The following is an 18,412-nucleotide window of genomic DNA, read 5'->3' on the forward strand; positions in this document are numbered from 1 at the left end:
TCTCTGAAAACAGACATCAGAGAAAACACATACGTAGTGGGAGACTTCAACACACACTATCAACAATGGATCGATCAACAAGACAAAAAATAAGTAAAGAAACTAAAGCTCTAAATAAGGACCTAGAGCATTTGGGCTTAACAGACATCTATAGAACACTAAACCCAAAAAAAAATGGAGTACACATTTTTCTCAAGCGCACATGGACATTCTCCAGGATCGAACACATACTGGGGCACAAGACAAACATCAACAGATATACAAGATTGAAATCATTCCAACCATCTTTTCTGACCATGAAGGCATCAAACTAGAAATAAACCATAAAAGGAAGGCAAGGAAATTTCCTACCTCATGGAGATTAAAAACCACACTACTGGAAGACCACTGAACTAATGAGGAGATCAAAGAAGAAATTAAAAAATTCTTTGAATTGAATGACATGGAGGACACCAATAGCCTAAATGTATGGGATGCAGCAAAAGCAGTAATAAGAGGAAAATATATAGCAATAGAAGCTCACATCAAGAAACAAGAAAGAACTCAAAGAAACAACCTAATCTCGAAGCTTAAAGATATAGAAAAAGAACAACAAAAAAAACCCAGAACCAGTAGAAGAAAAGAAATAATAAAAAACAAAGCAGAAATAAATGAAATTGAAACTAAAAATACAATCCAAAAGATTAATGAAACCAAGAGATGGTTCTTTGAAAAAATCAATAAAATAGACAAACCCCTAGCCAGGCTCACAAAGGAAAAAAGGGAGAAAGTACAAATAAACAGGATCACAAATGAAAGAGGAGAAATCACAACGGACACAGAAGAAATCAAAAGAATAATCAGTAACTACTATGAACAGTTATATGGAAACAAGTTCAACAATCTAGAGGAGATGGACAAATTCCTACAACTCTACAATCACCCAAAGCTAGATAAAGAAGAAATAGAACACCTAAACAGACCAATTATAAGCAGCGAAATTGAAATGGTAATCAAAAACCTCCCCAAAAACAAAAGCCCAGGACCTGATGGATTTACAAATGAATTCTACCAAACATTCAGAGACGAATTAGTGCCTATCCTTCACAAACTCTTCCAAAAAATTGAGAAGGAAGGGACAATACCAAACACGTTCTATGAAGCCAACATTACACTAATACCAAAACCGAACAAGGACAACACAAAAAAGGAAAACTACAGGCCAATCTCCCTAATGAACACCGATGCAAAAATCCTCAATAAAATTTTAGCTATCAGAATCCAACAATGTATCCATAAGATAATTCACCACGACCAAGTAGGATTCATTCCAGGGACACAAGGATGGTTTAACATCTGAAAATCAATCAACGTTATCCAACACATCAACAAAAAGAAATACAAAAACCATATGATAATATCAATAGATGCTGAGAAAGCTTTCGACAAAATGCAACACCCATTCATGATAAAAGCCCTTGAAATTCTTGGGATACAAGGAACGTACCTCAACATCATAAAGGCCATCTATGACAAGCCAACAGCCAGTATCATTCTCAGTGGTGAAAAGCTGAAAGCAATTCCATTAAGATCTGGAACAAGACAAGGATGTCCACTCTCACCACTGCTTTTCAATATAATACTGGAAGTCCTAGCCAGAGCAATAAGACAAGAGAAAGACATCCAAGGAATCCAAAGAGGAAAAGAAGAAGTCAAACTATCACTATTTGCAGATGATATGATAATATACATAGAGAACCCCAAAAACTCCACAGAAAAACTAATTCAACTCATCAATCAGTTCAGCAAAGTGGCAGGATACAAAATCAACACGCAAAAGTCATTAGCCTTCCTATACAAAAAACAATAAATCTGAAGAAGAAGAAATAAAAAAAAACATCCCTTTTATTATTGAAACAAAAAAAAAACAAATATTTGGGAATAAATCTAACAAAAGAGGTAAAGGACCTATACAAAGAAAACTATAAAACACTGTTAAAAGAAATAGAAGAAGACACAAAGAAATGGAAAGACATCCCCTGCTCATGGATTGGAAGAATAAACATTATTAAAATGGCCATCCTACCAAAAGCAATATACAGATTCAATGCTATTCCAATCAAAATTTCAATGTCATTCTTCAATGAAATAGAACAATTATTGATGAAATTCATATGGAATCACAAAAAACCCCGAATAGCCAAAGCTCTCCTGAAAAAAAAAGAAGGGAATGGAGGCATCACACTCCCAGACTTCAAACTATACTACAAATCCATAATCATCAAAACTGCATGGTATTGGAACAAGAACAGACATACAGACCAATGGAATCGAATAGAAAATCCAGAAATAAACCCACAGATTTATGGTCAACTAATCTTTGACAAAGGAGCAAAGACTATGCATTGGAGCAAAGAAAGTTTGTTCAATAAATGGTGCTGGGAAAACTGGGTCGCTACATGCAAAAGAATGAAGCTTGACCACTACCTCACACCATACACAAAAATCAACTCAAAATGGATTAAAGAACTAGACATAAGACCTGAAACCATAAAATATATAGAAGGAAATATAGGCGAAACACTACGTGATTTGCACATCAAAGACATCTTTACAGACACATCAACCAAAGCAGTGATAGTGAAGGCAAAGATAAACAGCTGGGACTACATCAAATTAAAGAGCTTCTGCACAGCAAAAGAGACAATAACAAAAACAAAGAGAAACCCCACCAACTGGGAGAACATTTTTGCACCCAACACTAATGATAAAGGACTGATCACAAAAATCTGCAAAGAGCTGATGAGACTCAACAACAACAAAGAAAATAATCCAGTCAAAAAATGGGTAGAAGAGCTAAAAAGAAACTTCTCTGAAGAGGAAATGCAAATGGCCAATAGGCATATGAAAAAATGTTCAACATCACTTGTAATCAGGGAAATGCAAATCAAAACTACCATGAGATAACATCTTACACCAGTGAGAATGGCACATATTAAAAAAAACTAGCAACAGCAAATGTTGGCGAGGGTGTGGAGAAAAAGGAACTCTTCTGCACTGTTGGTGGGAGTGCAAACTGGTCCAACCACTATGGAGAGCTGTGTGGAGATTTCTGGACCTACTAAACATAGAGCTTCCATATGATCCAGCAATTCCACTCCTAGGTATTTACACAAAGGACACAGAAACATCAATTCCAAAGAACACCTGCACCCCTATGTTTATAGCAGCACTGTTTACAATAGCTAAGCTTTGGAAACAACCCAAATGCCCAAAAATAGATGACTGGATCAAGAAGATGTGGTACATATACACCATGGAATATTACTCAGCATTCAAAAAAGATAAGCACATGCAATTTGCAGCAACATGGATGGCGCTGGAAGGGATCATGCTCAGCGAAATAAGCCAGAAAGAAAAAGAAAAATACCGGATGGTCTCACTCATAGCAGGAATCTAGAAAACTTAAATAAGGGACCAGGAAAATGAATAACTATAAGAAAGTGAAAATCAAAATCAACAAAAAACTATGAAACAGAGACACTTTTGGGGGGGTGGGTGGAGGGAGGGGAGGGATTGGGGTCAGAATTGGGGGGTTGCAATTGTATGGGGAATATAAAAATAAAATTTATTATTTAAAAAAAAAAAGTTCTTAGAAGAGATTTTGGATTTGTTTTGCTGCCACTGGGTATCCTTTCAGTGGAAAGGTTCTATTTTAGGAAACAGGGATCTAGAAATTGAGCACTTATTAACCAAATGGCATTGAAATTATGTTCCAGTTTTGTGACTGTGTTTGTATTGAGCACATGAACTTATGTGTTGCTTGGTACTTATGTGTTGCTATCATGACTGAAAAGTGGAGGCAGCTTGCACTTTTCTACAGGATGTTACATTACTTGTTAACTCTGTAAAAAGAAAAATCACTCCATTAAATCCTTTTGAAGGACAAATCCAATTATCTAAACAAGACTTAAAATAACTCCTAGATGATAGCTTATATATCATGTCTTAGCAAGAGTCAAAACTAGTATCTGATAGTGTTGCTTTTAAGAATTTTTCAATGATGATATTCCTACTAGATATATTTGTGATGCCTAATGTTTTCTCAACGTCTTCTGTTATTGGATCTCACAACTGTAGAACTTGGAAAGGAAGGAACTATTATTTGCACATGGCAAAATTATGTTGCATCATGTGATTCTGGATGCATCTAAATTGCATGAAAATTAGAATATTTATTATCCTGAGTTGGTCCTACCAAATCATGAAATGTTCAAGTCAACAGCTTTTTGTGATAATTAGTTTTTTAAATCGTTTACTTTATAATACTTTGAAGTCTCAGGCACATGACTGTTTCTGTTTGAGTGTCAGATTATGAAATATGTGTGAATATAGAAGTAATTTAGACAGTTTTATGGGGAACTTGACTTGTAATGTTATAAAATGAAATAAATAGGTTGATTTTGAACACTTTTATTGTGATTTATAATGTTTGCACACATCTGTTTAATCTACTTTTCAGTAAACCTGCCAATTAATTTTAGTAATACAAGAAATATGCCCTCTTCATAAAAAAGCATGTGCACTCATAGTTTATAGAACAAAAGGTAATTCTCCCTATCTCTGTTCTTTGGTGCATTGAAATTAGTATAAGAGAACCAGTGACATGATAAAATTCTTTGAACAGAGTTTCAAAATTATTATGAAATTTTATACTCATTACCAAGAGACAAGTGACAAATACATTGTTTCAGAACTGAGATGAGAAAGGAAGGGGCAAGATTAGGGATGTCTGGACATACTGTGGCGTCATAGAAGAATGAGTTTTCTGATTACAAGAAATAATTGTGTTTATAATACACCAATAGCTGCATAGTTATAGAAAGTATTATTCAGAAAATTTTTAGGATCACCTAATGATATGCCTTTAAACATAGTATAAGATAGGTACCAATGTGGTAAATCATAATAATTAGGACCATGGACTTTGTGTTCACACAAACCAGATTTGTATTGACAGCTTACCAAGTGTGTCCCAGGGGTAATTTAAATAAAAGCTGTGACAGCATATAGTTATAGAGGTTTGACTCTATAGTCCTTAGAACAGATACAAAGATGTAAACCTATTTTTCCTCAACGAACAAAGCTCAAAGAACAATGAGCTTTCTGAAAATAATATAAATTTTATTTTTAAATGAGTAAATAGAAATAAAAACTCTCAACCTAGGGATTATATACCTAACGGGGAGCTCACAATTATGGGATTCATGATAGTATGCATTTCATTAGGTGTTTGGTGAATAAATGAGATGTGCACATCCTTTCTTATAATGTTGCACAAATATTGGCTATTATTATTATTATTATTATTATTTTAAATTATTTATTCATAAAAGAACTGGGGTGCAGGTCAGCAGTGCAGGGGGTGAGAGGATTCATCAGAGACAGAGTTGGGGAGCAGAACACGCAGATGTACTGAAATACTCTGCTGAGAGGAGCAGCAGGCAAGGCAGGAGAGGGCTGCTGTGCCATGTGGGTAGCTCCCTTGCTGGGGATCAAACTCATACTGCAGTGGCTGGTGATAGCTTGATAGCACCGTCTTTAATGCCTGAGCCACCAGGGAAGCCCTGGCCATTATTATTTTTATAAAAGAAATAAAATAAGTTGTAAAATATTCTTAGTACATCAGAAAACTCTTGATCTCCAAAATCTTGGTTTTGAAAATTTTTGTTGTTGTTATTATTTTTGTTCTCTATTTCTTAATTCTTCTTAAATTTAGTCATTAATGCTTTTTTATTTTTTACAAATGTATATAGAATACAGAAAGGTTTACTTTATATTTTCACGTGTCTATATAAAAATAACATTTAAATATCAGTCTCTCTTTTATAGGATTAACTTGTTTAGATTTGATTACAAACCTGAACTACATTTTGATTTCCATTGAAGTTTATAGTTGTGGAAACTAAGGAAAGGAAATTATAGTAAGTGAGCAATAATAAAGGAAGGCCTTCAGACTGCAATCCAATTTCTTTCTAATGTTACAAACCAAGTCATTATAGGAAAAATACTGTTTGAGTAATGATGTCAATAAATATTGCATGTATCTTCAATAGAGTAATGACTCTTACCTTGCCAGTGCTTGTGTTACCATTGCTTGAACAGGTTGATTAAATGAGACTATTTAATGCAGTTATAGTTCAGAAAATTGAAAAGGAAATTTCTGAAAAGCTGATATCTGTAGTAATCAGATCAGACTATTAGTGCTTCGCTTTATGAGTATTCTATTATTTTTATTATTACATTAAACTCTATAAACTCTATTGTTATACAATAGGCAATAGCACTAAAGAATATAAATATGGAATAGAAAACAAATTGTTTTAATTTACCTAATTATTTTTTCTCTCTAGTGTATGCCATTAAATTAAAAAACATTTGCTTTATAGAATACAAAATATTGGGCCTCCCCGGTGGCGCAGCGGTTGAGCACTGGGTTGCGAAGCTGCCCGCAGCCTCTGCAGCGCCGGTTCGATCCCGGCTGCTCCCCGGGCACCGGAAGAGGGTCCCACATGGCACGCAGACCTCTCCTGCTGCCCGCTGCTCCCCTCAGCAGTGTACTTCGGTCCTTCTGCCTGCTCTGCTCCCCACTCTGGCTCTGGTGAATTCTCTCACCCTCCCACGCTTCTGACTGTATCCAGTGCATGTATAAATAAATGAATCTTAAAAAAAAAAAATCATGATGAATATTTCCTACTCTCTTGTCTTCTTTTATGACGGTCATCATTTCAAAATACAGTTATTTTAAATTTGCATGCAGTATTATTGTAATTATATCAACATATCATGAAGTAACATTTATTAAGTGTTGTGTATTCTGCAATATTTATTAGGTGATGATGTGTAAGTAGCTAAACATTTTACTTGTATTATCTTAATCTTCATTGTAGCCCTCTTAGATATATAGTCAGGATTCTTAGAATTGCAAGCAAGAAATTTAAGGTCTGAACAGTTTTTCTAGATCATCAAGACCCCAGCTGATCTGGTATATTCTGGAATGAACCAATTATCTGACTTTGAAATATTTTAATTTGAAGTGATGCATGAGTATATTGTACTGGTGACCCCTTCTTTCCTCATATCACATATTTCATGTATTCAGTAGTACTAAATAGATAGTAAATTACAATTCAAAGAATTTCATACTACGACTCTCCTATACCTAGAAGTAGTTAAGTGGCAGATACAGAAATGTATCATTGCCTTTGAGGAACTTTTAGCCAAAAAATGGAGAAAATATATACATTAAAAATTAAAATACAAAAGTTGTAGTAATAAATTTCTTCGAATTATATGTTTAGATAGGAAGATTTTCAAAGTATTAATATCTTCCTTTTGTCAATGTAGTCAGTTTTCCTTTGTCACAATTTTCAGAATTCCCAACACAAACTCTTAAATGCCTTTTAGCTTTGGGTAAATACAATGTTGATGTTATTCCTATTCTCCAGTAAACATTTTGCAGTAGAAACCACAGGGAGCAGTAATTGACCCCACTTTTGGCACAAGACTTTTAAGGCTAAGATTCAACTATCCTCTAAGAGAAACTCCTCTATTCTGTGACTTAGTGCCAGATTCAGTCTATGACTCATTTTCCCCAACTCAGATGTCCTCATAAATGGGTGGTTATCATTGTCAAACATTTATTACAATATATGATAATCATAAAATTATATATGACTGAGGATTTATGAAGTTTAAATCCACCTAATATGAAGCATAAGAATATTAATTTTGTACTTTCAAAATAATTAAGAGCCTCCAGTGGTAACCTTTCTAGAACACATAGCTGAAACAATATAATGTAAAAGATATTATTTCTTTTAAGACATTGCCAATGTGACAAAATTAGTAAGAATTTGTTTGAAATGTATATATTTCTATAACAAAAGGCTGAGAAAAGAATTATGCATGCATAGGGGAGTAAACATAAGCCACCCCAAAACATGTATTTTGGGGAAAAGTTTGATTTTAGAGAGCGACCTTGAAGGTTATATGAAAGTTGCTTTTAATATTTTTATGTAAACCTCCCTACAAGGGCCTTTCTTAGGAAAGGGAACCTGAATAGACAAAGTCCTTTCTCTGTTTAAGGCAGAACTAAATTTGCATACTTTTTTTTGTTGGTGAGCTTTTTTCCTTGTAAACTTCCTAACTGATATTTCTCCCTCCCCACTGCTATTCTCCACACCAAAGTTCCCTTTCTTAGCTAAGCTCTTTAAGATGGCATCTGAAGACACAACAGTGAGTACTCAGTCCTGATGCTGGGACTCTCCCATATATACAGGAGGTATACATGTTATTAATACAAATTCCGTTTGCCTTTTTTCATTTATCAATGTTTGTTTGATTATTTGCCAGCCTGGGAAATACTAGAGGGGTACATGATGATTTCCTTTGCACTGCAACATGCACCTATATATTAATTTGCTATGTTTGTGTGTTTGTCCTGGATATATATAGGACACAAAGAAACAAAGAAGGAAAATGATATTGAAATTTTTGAACACCAGTACCATAGTTGTTAACCTGTACTTAGCCCCGACACTGTCTGTTAAGCACTTCTCATGTTTTTTTTCATATTTATCCCCTGTGAGCGACTTGTATCATCACCACCTATACTGTGCATATAAAGAAACTGAGTCTAAGAGTGATTGAAAACTGTCAGTTCATCAAATAGCTAATAAAAGTCAAAACCAAGCTTCGAAGACAAATAATGAAAAACTCATTGGATTGAATTTATTGCTTCATCATATCAGTACTCCTGCTTTCACCAATAATGTAGTGTCTGTTGATACACAAGCATATGCAGCATTTCTCATTCTTAACAAAGACATTTTTGTCCCTCACATTATGTTAATGTCAAAGTCAAATACCCTCCATAGATCCTTTGAGCCAGACTGATTTTTCCTGTCAGAGGGTTTATTTGAATCCTACTCAGGTACTGTCTTGATGTAGCTCTATTTCTGTCAGAGCGAGGTTAGTATGTTTTTATACAAGAGGAACTGGAAATGAAATGCAATGAAATTGAGACTTGCACACCTTCCAGACCTTCAGAGCACTGCCTTGTACTAAGGTATCTATCAGATGAACTTCTATAGTAGTATCTAATTAGGCTGGCAGTCAAGTGTGAGCTCTTGAATAGAAAATCATGTTGAAAAGACTTTTTTTTTGTCTAGTAGATTATATAACTCAGAAAGGCTTGGGATTTGCCAGCCATTTATAATAGGATTATAATGCCTTTCAGTGACTGCTGTTTGAATGCTAGGTTCTCTTCATGTACCATTAGAGATGAAACTCCTTGTATCTCTTACCAAATTGGTACTTTACATTTAAACCATGTCAAAATTTATGCATAGCTCCCTCCCTAAAATATTCAACTTGATTCTTTGTTACTCAAATATCATTTTTTATCAGTTGAGATTATTTTAACAATACTACACTTTTTCTATTAAAGTGAAAGCTCCCATAGTCACTGTGATTTTGACAAAATTTAGAGTTGTCCAATTTTTTTTTTTATTTGTGAAATTACTATAGTCAAAATGGTTAAATGTTATTTGGATGAACCACTAAGGGATTTATCTTGGATACTTTGTGATGTCTTCTCTATATTTTTAATGTAATTTATTATTTTGATAAGGTCACTGTTCACCTTTACAGTGACTTTTTCTTTTTCTTTTTTTTTTTTTGGTAGCTTTTTATAAAGATGTTATTGGTTTCCAAAACTGTATATGACTGAGAAATACAGGATTCCAGTTCCACCATAGTCCATCAGACCCCCTTCACATTTTACTCTCCACCTTTTCCTCCTCTCCCATAGCCTCAGGTTTTTTTTTTTTTTTAAGATTTATTTATTTATGCATACAAGACTGTGGTGTAGGGCAGAGGTGCGGGGGAGGGAGAGGATTCACCAGAGACAGAAAGGGGAGCAGAACAGGTGGATCTACTGAAATACACTCCTGAGAGGAACAGCGGGCAAGACGAGAGGTCTGCTGTGCCATGTGGGTTGCTCCTGGGTAGCTGGTGATCGAACTCCTCCTGCAGAGTCTGCATACAGCATCACAGTGCTGTTCTTAACCCCTTGTGCCACCATGGAGATCCCTCGAATAGCTTCAGTTTACAATCAGATTTCTAGGGTTTCTTTATTGTTTGGCATTGTCTGATGCTTGTCTTTGTTGCCCTGTATTCCGTGTATGAGAGACCATTCAGTCTTTCTCCTCTCATTTCATTTGACATAATCTCATCCAGCTCTATTCTAGTTGTTGAAAATGGAAAGAACTTGTCTTTTTTTATAGCTTCTGCACAGCAAAAGAAACTTTTTCTTTTTAGAGTGTTTTTTTTCCTCTTTTTTCCTTCTTATCCTGCTTAGTAACCCTACATTAATTTTTCCATTTGATCCTCCTTGTTGCTATAAACCCCTGAAGTAGGCCAAGTGAAGTAATAAACTATTTTCCTAAGGTTACAAATATAAGAAACCAAATGAACACTAGAACCTAAGTATGTCGGTTGTGTGTTCCTATTCTTAAATTTCTCTTATTATTAACTAAAGAGTCACATTCAAGTGTAATAAATAGCCTAATAGATGTATAGGAAAAACTTCAGCTTTGTCAGTAGCTGACTTTAGCCTTGAGATCAGTTACCCAAAATGGTCAGATAGACTTTTTTCAATAAGCCTAGTGTAGGCCTCTTCTGATAGGTGACACATTGGTATGGGGAACCAAGGTCAGTGGAGACCCTGTGGACCTTGAGATATTTTTATCATTATTAAAAAAATGTATATTAGTTTAAGTGAAAAGCAGTAATATTCCAAGAAGCTGATAAATTCTTGCCCTTAGCGTTTACAGAAGCAATAGCTGCTTCCTTTTTTATGACCCAGTAGTTGTGGGCTATCATCCTGGTACCCATTAACTAGTGAATGTTACCTCCTTATCTAGTAAAATGATCATTTTACTCTCATTTTACTGACAGAGTAAAAGATGAAGTCATGCCCTATTTGTTATATAGCAGTCTCTCCTCTCTCCTTGATGCCCTAAGTCTCATATATCTGTAGTCCACCATTTTTCACTGTCAAATTTACTGTCAAAATTGTCAAATTTACTGTCAAATATGTAAATTCTCTATACAGATGTTGCTCAGTTGATTTTTCTTTTGCCAGCCCATCTGATGCTGCTTTGATTACATTTCCAGTCCAAGAAGTACTTAGGGGATGGTTGTTTTTTCTCTGTACCCTGAGAGGACAAATAATTTAATATTTCTATGTGTATATATATATCTTCCCTGTCAGAACAAAGAGTTGGGGTCACTGATTATTATTATGACAGTTTCTGTGTGCGCCAAAGTTCTATGTGTTTATTTGCAGTTGAAGTCATATAATAACCCTATACTTTCAAAAATGAGAGAAACAGAAAATGATAAGTGATTTGTTTTTGAGTGGGAAATGCAGTAACAGGCCCTGGGATAGGAGGGATTCACTTTTAATTTAATATTCTTTTAGTGTCATTCTGCGCATTGTACAACTAAATAGATTACATTTTTAAATTATAATAATTTTTAAAAACTGAAAGAAATAATGATATTACTGCTATAGGAGTAGAGAGAAAATTTCTCCCCATGGAGGTTTTCTGGGACTAGCTGGGCAATTAATATAAACTTTTGCTCAAATCACAATATTTTTGGCAGGAAGTTAGATTCTATCAGTCATAATAAGTATAAATACAATGTTTTCATACACACTAGTAAAGGTATTGAGATAAGATCTCCCCAAGATATTCAGAACAGACCTCTCAATGATGTGCTACTGCGACATGTGGATTATTAATATTTCAACTTGAAATCAGTAGAGGACATACAGGCTCACAAGAAATTTTACCACTCCCTTAACTACCTATGTGAATATAAATTTGGGTCTGACACAGAATTGGGATAAGGAATAACTATTCCATTTGAATATTGTGCTATCTCTCAGGGCAAACTTGTAATTAGAGAGCATCTTCCTTTATCATGTGAGTTCTGTTCCTCTCAAAGATCCAGGTCTTTATCACATTTTTTATCTCATGATAAATACCTCATTTTATCTCTGCTTCCTCAGGCTCCATCTATGTAGGCTTCGTTATATGTATGAAGTTAAATTTAGTTTTTCTCCTGTTAATCTGCCTGATGTTAATTTGATTATACAGTCACCCTGAGAAGAACCATGAGAGGTAGGAGGAATTTACCCACTTTCCCTGCACTAGGATATATAGTTATTATAAGCATATGGAATATTATATTCAATTTGTAGTGGAGTTACCTGACACAAAGTTCTAGTGTTGCATTTCTTCAAGTGAAAATTACTTAGAACATACTATCACTGGAAACATTGTTTATGATTAGCATATGTTGGCAATAATGCAAATATTAAAGGTTACTAGATAAAATGCATAACTCCTCCCTTATCACGGATTTGCTATGTCAGAAATTCTTGAAATCTCAGTTTTACTTTGGATACTGTAACATTTTTAGGTATCTATATGAGAACTACCAGTCATTACTATGGACAATATTGAAAAGATTTAATAACAGATTTGAAAGAAAAATAAGTAAAACAGAAAACAGACTAAATACATAGGATTTGACAGTGCAGTTTTGAGATAATTATAAGGAAATAAAACTCCTAGCAAAGTGTTTTGCTTTTGTTCTGATGCATTTTACATAAATTTATCATAAGAAATTTTAATGACTACTAAAATATATTGGACATTTGATATATGAAGTGTTTTAGTATGTATTTACCTGGGATGCCATATTAAAACATATAATTAGATACAGTTATTAAAGTATTATTCTCATTTTATATTTAAGATAACTAAAACCACAAACAAGAAAGGTGGTCAAAGTCTCATATTTTGTAAATGCCTAAGAATCAAACCCAGGTTACGAGTTCTCATTAACATGTGTCAAATTATATACCCCCTGCACTGGAAATGACTTTAGATAAAAATTCTTAATGGCCATGAACTATCCCTCTTCAAATAGGTTAACTAAAGTCTACCCAATATTTTTTTGCCCCCAAACCTCCTGGTAAATAGCCATATCTTAAGTCATTTTGGAAAGTAGGTCAACAATTACAGGGCATATATTCAAAAGGGCATTGAAAGTTCCAAATAAAAATTAAAGGAAGATAAAGAGAATGTTTATAATAAGTATTTCAAAGCAATCTTACCTGCATTATAAACTCCTTGAGCTTAGAGTTTAGTCTATGAAACTGTTCTCATAATTTAAACTTTCACTTGTAATAAAATTTTAAAAAGTAAATAAATGGTGAATAAAGAGACTGTAAATAAAATTTCTGTAGCTTAAATAAATAACAAAATGTATTGCAAAACTATTTTTCCATCTAACAGAAAGTCGGATGACATTTCTACACCCCTGAAACTATGAGAATTTTTTTTTATAGAGTGAATACTAAGCTTTAGGAGTTTATACAGTTGTCTATTTTAAGTGGGGAAGAAGCACAGCAGACTATCATGGTGAACTTTGGGTGCTTTGGTGGAGGGTACACAATGGTGATAACAGATGAAGGGGGCATCATCTACTTCCAAAATTCAAAGAGCGTAACTGACATTACTGCAATAAAAAAATAAATAAAACCAATCAGTTGTCTCTTTTGCTCAAATTATTATCTCATTATCTAGCATCCCTACCAGGAATGAAATAATTTTGTGTTTATATTATTTCCCAACCCTTTATTTCCTTCCTGAAGTTTTAAATTATTGAGGAGTACCTATAATCTTTAATTAATGTTGTCGTGTCATAGTCATGAGATAATTAGGCTATTTTTTTTTTTTTTGCTGATAAAAAGTATGGTGCAGTTCTAATTTTTCTCCCTATACCTTTGAGAAGGAAATGTTTAAGCTTTTATGCTGTATAAAGGTACAGTTTAAGTGACTGAAATGTACAGCGTTTCAGAAAGTGCAATACAAAAGGAAACCTGATAATCAATGCCCCTGTTGCATATAAAATCCAAGATTGTTAGTGCTCTGTTAGAATTTATTTTTCAGCTTACAAGAAGAACAATGATTTGGATTCTTTGAAGTTATAAACAGAATAAAAAATGTAAGACTTTGTGACCACAGGACTAAGAGTTTCATTTGAAAATCCATCTGATCTTTTGTACTTACCCTGAAAACTAACTCTCACTAAGAATAGGAGGTTATTCGGTTAGTGAAAGGAAGTGTTATGCTGTTGTATAGCATGTAGAACAAAATAGTGTAGCATGTAGTAGGTGTTCAAAGTTATTTGTTAAAGAAACTATTTAAAATCAAAACAATCACAATTAATGATAATATCAAATGAAAAATTTATATATATACCCTCCAAGATATTATTTTTTATCTTAAATATAAAATAAATCAGTATGTTAAAGTGAATGAAAATTAAGTTGTGTCAACAATGAATTAATTAAAGTGCTGAAAGATTAAATAAACACCAACTCTAAGTTTAAAGACATTTCTGTGGCAATCAATATATTGGTAAACAGTATACTAATAGTGATATTGCAGAGGATGACTGATTACTTATTGTACATATATTATTTAGTTTATTTTGAGACTTAAATACTGTGTATCAATTTTTCTTAAACTTTAGCTTGTGTAAGAATTGCTTGGTGAGCTTGTTAAAATAAAGATTCTCAGCCTGCCCTCAGATTCCAATTCAGCAGGTTTGAGGCAGCTATGAGAATTTGCATTTCTCACAAGCTCTCAGCTGGTGCTGATCACATCACTTTGAAGACAAGAACTTGACTTTGCTTCTGTATATAAATCATGATCCTTCAAATATTCCTTTTACAAAAATCCAGATATTACAGATATGATGTTAGTGTGTTCATGTGTGTGTGTAAATATATATGTACACACATTTATTTTCCCTAAGAACAAATTTTTGTTTCTTGCAGTTTTCTCTATAAAGAGGGTAGCTCTTTTCCTCTTAGAATTAAGTAATAATAGACATCTAAATGTAAGCACAATAGCATGATCCCACCTTGAAAATTGAAACAAAGTTTATTTTTGATTTTTCAGGAATTATTTTCTCATACCCAAAAGATATAAATATCAAGCAAGATATCGCTATCAAGCATAATAAATATTAGGCATAACACTTAGGCAATACTATGCAAAAAAGAGAGTCACAGAGTACATCTAGTGTGTATGTATACACACACATCTCTCTTATGTATATATGCATGCTATATATCATATATATGCATATATATGTATGTATGTATCTCATGCCTATATACATACACATACACATACATCATGGCCATTGTGGGTCAGATGTGTAGCTGTTCTATTTTGTCTTTATTCCACCTCATTTTCTAAAGGAACAAGCCTTCTTTGGGTCAATATATGTCTCAGGATACAAGGAAGAGACATTATTGAAAATACCCACTAGTCTTTTTTGTTTGTTTGTTTTCAGTAACTATGGCATATCATTTATTTTTTATTTTCTTGCATCATTTTTCATTTTTGTACAATAATTGGTTTCTCCCCTCAGGAGTAGTCACCATAGTTTTCCCACCATCATATCACCTGTGACCCATCAGCATAGTCTCTTGTTCTCTTTTCTCTCCTGTTTTGACAGCTCTCAATTCCTCTCTCTTGCTGTATGCCTGAGATCTATGATCAGCTTGTCAGTTTTGTCTTTTTCTTGACATTTTGTTCTGTTTCTCTATATTCCACATATAAGTGAAAACATTCACTATTTATCCTTTTCTTTCTGACTTATTTCACTTAGCATAATCCCTTCTAGCTCCATCCATGTTGACACAAATGACATGAGTTTGTCTTTTTGATTGCTGAGTAGTATTCCATTGTGTATATATACCACAACTTTTTGATCCATTCATCTGTTGGGGGCATTCAGTTGTTTCCATATTTTAACTTTTATAAATAGTGCTGCAGTATACACAGGAGTGGAGGTTTCTTTTCAAATTACTGTTTTTGTGTCTTCTGGGTAGGTTCCTAGCAGTGGAATCTCTGGATCATGTGGTAGATCCATTTTAGTGTTTTGAGAAACTCCCACACAACTTTCCATGGTAGTTGGACCAGTTTACACTACCACCAGGAGTGTAAGATAATTCCTTTTCTTCATATCCTTATCAGCATTTGTTTCCAGTTTTGAAAATACCCACTTGTTCTTAATCTATTCAGAGATGACGTGTTTTTTTGTAGAAAACAAGTTTCCTAGTTACTATTGAAGTAACTGCTAACAGCATGCAGCTCTCCAATTGGGAGCAGCATGATCAGTTACATATCCAAGCCTGACATCAACTGGGAAAGAATATATAATTCTACAATATGGAGTTACAGCAGATTTTGTTATACTTTGATTGGAACAAATTTTGAAAATTCAGTTCTTAACATCTTTGTTTTGAACTTCTCAATGTATAATTTGATGCCTATATAAATATTAACTTTCAAAAGTAGAGTCATTATTTAAGATTGACTCATAGCTTTGCAAATAATACTCCCCCCAACTCAGATATTTATATTTAAAAGGACTTATTAGATTTGTTTTGTGAACTATAATTTATTTTCCTGGATTTTTTGGGAAGAAGAGAGTACGAAACATGGACTCAGAAACCAGGGTTTGATTTTTATTCTAATGCTTAATGTTTCTGTGACCCTGAGGGAGCTAATTAACTTCTTTTAGCCTTAATTTTCTCATCTTTTTCACATAGTAAGTAATACCTTCTTCAGAGTTTGGAGAAACTGGCACTGAATAAAAGAGATGGTACAAAATAAAGGCTCACAAACATGAATAAGAATATAAATTTTGGGTCTGATTAAAATTATTGCTTTGTAGCATCTAATGATTTTGAAAAATCACTAGTTACTAGAATTTTAACTTAGCCTAATTAAGAATTTGATGAATCTTGTACACTATGGAATTCAAAGTATAAAAACACTGATTAAAATAAAAGCACTTAAAATATTTAATTCATTAAATGGCTAGGTGTATGAATTTTAAATATGGCGATTAGGAAATGTAGAGGCTTCAGTTAAAATGGTCATGTCCATTTGATTGAGAGTTTATAAGGTGATGTTAGGGCATTTTGTTATTTAATTTGTAACATGTAGCTGGTTTTAATAATGGAATGTTTTGAGAGGCATGCATATGTTTATAATGCATTATTTGTTCCATTAATCATTTTATCTTTTATCATCTCTACATATCTGCCATCTAATTATCTATCATCTTCCTACAAAACATCTACCTTTATTTTTTAATTTTAGCTCTTGTTTGACCTGCAAAATTATTTACTGAATAGTACTGGTATTGCATGTTTAATACATTAAATCATGTATTTACTTTTGTCTTTTATTATTTTTTTCATTTTTTTAATTGTTGTTCATTTTTGTACAGTTTTTGATTTCTCCCCTCAAGTATTGTCCCTGTGAATAGCATGCCATCACATCACCTGTGAACATTCACCATGATCCCTTGTTGCTCATTCCTGTTGTAAGTCTCAGATCTTGTAGTTCCCTACAAGTCTTGTCTTTTTATTTTTGACATTTTGTTCAGTTTCCATGTATTCCTCCTATAAGTGACGACATCATCCAATATTTTTTTCTTTTTCCTTCTGCTTATTTCACTTAATATAATCCCTTCCAGCTCCATCCATGTTGCTGTGAGTGGCGTGGGTTTATTTTTATTGATTGCTGAGTAGTTCTCCATTGTGTGTGTATATAACACATCTTGATGATCCAGCCATCTGTTTTTGGGCATTTAGGTTATTTCCATATCTTAGCTATTGTAAATTGTGCTGCAATAAACATAGGAGTGCAAATTTCCTTTTTAATTAATGCTTGTGTGGAATTTCTGGGCTATGTGGTAGATCCATTTTTAGTATTTGAGGGTCCTCCACTCAGCTTTCCATAGTGTTTGGAACAGTTTGCTTTCCTACCATCTATGTAGGAATTCTCACCAGCATTTGTTGTTGACAGTTGTTTTGTTTTGTTTTGTTTTTTTAATGCGGGCCATTCTTACTGGTGTGAGGTGCTATCTCATTGTGGCTTTGATTTGAGTTTTCCTGATTATAAATGATGTTGAGCATTTTTTTATATGCTCATTGGCCATTTTCATGTCCTCTATGGAGAAATGTCTTTTTATCTCTTGCCCATTTTTTGACTGGGTTGTTTACTTTGTTTTTGTTGAGTTGTGTAAGCTCTTTACAGATTTTTGTTATAAGTTCCTTATTAGTTGTATGGAGTGAGTGCAAATATTTTCTCCCAATCCATGGAGTGTCTCTTCATTTTGATTATTGTCTTTTTGGCTGTAAGACACTGTTTAGTTTAATGTAGTCCCAGCTGTTTATCTTTTCCTTCATTTTCTTTGT

The 18,412-nt window shown here is 33.6% G+C and overlaps 1 protein-coding gene across 3 annotated transcripts in view; it reads left to right on the plus strand.

Annotated features, from left to right (window-relative positions):
* The window catches only part of PCDH15 (protocadherin related 15), a 1,524,279-nt gene that overhangs the window by 491,095 nt on the left and 1,014,772 nt on the right, over positions 1–18,412 (plus strand). The gene's annotated exons all lie outside the window — the stretch shown is intronic.

This window comes from Talpa occidentalis, unplaced genomic scaffold (genome assembly GCF_014898055.3).
Source record: "Talpa occidentalis isolate TD23 unplaced genomic scaffold, MPIMG_talOcc4v2.1 talOcc4.8, whole genome shotgun sequence".
Taxonomy (NCBI): domain Eukaryota; kingdom Metazoa; phylum Chordata; class Mammalia; order Eulipotyphla; family Talpidae; genus Talpa; species Talpa occidentalis.